At 40.3% G+C, this 2,752-nt stretch overlaps 1 protein-coding gene across 1 annotated transcript in view; it reads right to left on the bottom strand.

The window, feature by feature from the left end:
- LOC101854385 overlaps nt 1-2,752 on the bottom strand; it is a 25,467-nt gene that overhangs the window by 20,960 nt on the left and 1,755 nt on the right. The window lies entirely within an intron of this gene.

Here is a 2,752-nt window from a genome sequence, read left to right as displayed (position 1 = left end):
GTCGAGAAAGAGACAGACTGACAGACAGGCTGACAGACTGACTGACTGACAGTGAAAACGAAAGTTCAGTGAATAAGAGAAAGACAAAAGGCAGAATTTACTTCACAAAAAAAGCAAAGACCACCTGGGGATTATTGTTTTGTTGTTGTGTTGTTTAGTTGTAAGGCCTGGCGATCACGCCATTGTGACTGCGTGAATGACGGGACCTCCCCCTTCACCCCGGGCTGTGATCTGTGACAAGTCAAGCGTGACCTCTTGCTGATCGTCACCGTTTCCACAGTAATACAACTGATCGCTAAACTGATCCACGCGACTTGCGAACTGCGAACTGGCCTACACTTTTGCCTGGAGCAAGGGGTTTAAACTGCATAAGTACACCTTGGCCTGAAGATACGGGGTGGCTTGAAGTTGAAGGTTTGAAATTTGTATTTTTAAATCAAAATAAATTCACCTGTCTAGTTTTGAGGCAGTATTTAAAACTTTCCTTTTTCCTTTTGTGATGCAATATAATGCCACACCCCCTCTTTTTTCAGTACTGTTGTGAAGTCATTTTCTTCAACATTTACGCCCTCTTTCTTGTAAATTATTCAAGCGTTCAAGCTCAAGGCTTTTACTCCTTTCTCTTGCCTGTAACGCTGAACTGTTAGCCCCTAAATGACGTAAAGGTTCACGTTGTAAAAAAAACACTAGAAATGAGAGTGTTTGTCCGTGAGACAAGGGGGCAAATTTGGAGGTGGGAGAGAGAAATAAACAGAGACTGGGTTAGGGAAAGAGATAGATGTCCTGAGAAAGCAAGAAAAAGAGAAAAGGGGGTGGGAGGGGGAGATGGACGGAGAGAGAGAGGGAGAGAGAGAGAGAGAGAGAGAGAAAGAGAGAAACACAGAGAGAGAGAGAGAGAGAAAGAGAGAAACACAGAGAGAGAGAGAGAAACATACAGAGAGAGAGAGAAGTAAGAAAAAGTGGAGAGGCAGGAAAATTCCGAATAAGCTTCATATTAAAATCATATCAAATCACAAGAGAAAAGAGATATCTATTACAAGCCTAACAAGAAGCTACTGTTTATACCCCTTCTTATTTCTATGAGCTTGGCGTAAAATGTAGGCTAATCAACATTAGCATAAGTCTGGCCGTAGATCTAGATCTAAATCTGTCTTTCCAAGAACAAGGATAGATTTTTAAGTGAACAGAAGAGACTACGGCAGTTGGAAAAAAAGAAAATACGCTTCACTGTAGTACTTTACAGAAAGTAACTGCATTTTCATTGAAAAATACTTCGCAGAAAGTGTGCTGTAGCCTACTGTAAAAGAAAAAAAAAATACATCACAGAAAGTAGAACTGAATTATTGTCAAATTCAAAAAATTCGCAGAAAGTACGCTCCTTTGTCAGAAACTTCGCAGAAAACACAATCGCCCTGTTATTATATTGGACAATAGCCCCACGCTAACCGAAGGCCGTGGCGACTATTTTTGTTAGTAGTTAGCCTGCCCTAGGCCTACTGACTGACGATACAGTTGGCTGATTCCACACTCCCCTCCCACTGCACACCACGACATTTAGCCTACAATTAAGGGAGGGGGGGTGGGGAGGGGGTAACGGGTGGAAGGGAAGAAAAGCTTACCTTTTGACGTCAGGATAAAATAAAGAATTGAAGTGGAAGGCTTGAAACTTTTCTTTTTTTTTTTTTTTATAAATTCACCTGTCTAGTTTTGAGGCAGTATTGAAAACTCGTTTTTGCTTTCGTGTTTGATGCAATATAATGCCACACCCACTCTTTTTTTCAGTACTGTTGTGAAGTCCTTTTCTTCAACATTTACGCCTATTTTCTTTTTAATTATTCAAGGGTTTAAGCTCAAGGCTTTTACTCGTTTCTCTTAACTGTAACGCTGAACTGTTAGCCCTTAAATGACGTAAAGGTTTAAGTTGTAAAAAAAACACTAGAAATGAGAGTGTTTGTCCGTGAGACAAGGGGGCAAATTTGGAGGTGGGAGAGAAATAAACAGAGACTGAGTAGGGAAAGAGAAATAGATGTGGGAGAAAGCAAGAAAAAGAGAGAAAGGGGGTGGGGGGAGATGGATGGAGAGAGAGGGGGGAGAGAGAGAGAGAGAGAGAGAGAGAGAGAGAGAGAGAGAGAGAGAAAGAGAGAGAAACACACGTAGAGAAAGAGAGAGAGAGAGAGAGAGAGAGAGAGAGAGAGAGAAGTAAGAAAAGTGGAGAGGCAGGAAAATTCCGAATAAGCTTGATATTAAAATCATATCAAATCACAAGAAAAGAGATATCTATAACAATAACAAGCCTAACAAGCAGCTACTTTTCTATACTCCGTCTTAATTTCTATGAGCTTGGTGTAAAATGTAAGCTAATCAACGTGTAGCATGAATCTGGCCGTAAATCTATCTTGCTTAAATTCAAGAACAAGGATAGATTTTTAAATGAACAGAAGAGACTACACGCAGTTAGAAAAAAAGAAAATACGCTTCACTGAAGTACTTTACAGTAATTTACAGAGAGTAACTGCATTTTCACTGAAAAATACTTCGCAGAAAGTACTCTGTAGCCTACTGAAAAAGAAAAAAAAATACAGGGCAGAAAGTAGACCTGAATTATTGTCAAATTCAAAAAACTTCTCAGAAAGTACGCTGCCTTGTCAGAAACTTCACAGAAAACACAATCGCCCTGTTATTATATTGGACAATAGCCCCACGCTAACCGAAGGCCGTGGCGACTATTTTTGTTAGTAGTTAGCCTGCCCTA

Source organism: Aplysia californica, unplaced genomic scaffold, assembly GCF_000002075.1.
Source record: "Aplysia californica isolate F4 #8 unplaced genomic scaffold, AplCal3.0 scaffold01455, whole genome shotgun sequence".
In the NCBI taxonomy this organism is placed as follows: domain Eukaryota; kingdom Metazoa; phylum Mollusca; class Gastropoda; order Aplysiida; family Aplysiidae; genus Aplysia; species Aplysia californica.
The sequence above is the reverse complement of the archived record's forward strand: the minus strand, read 5'-3'. Positions and strand labels throughout refer to the sequence as shown.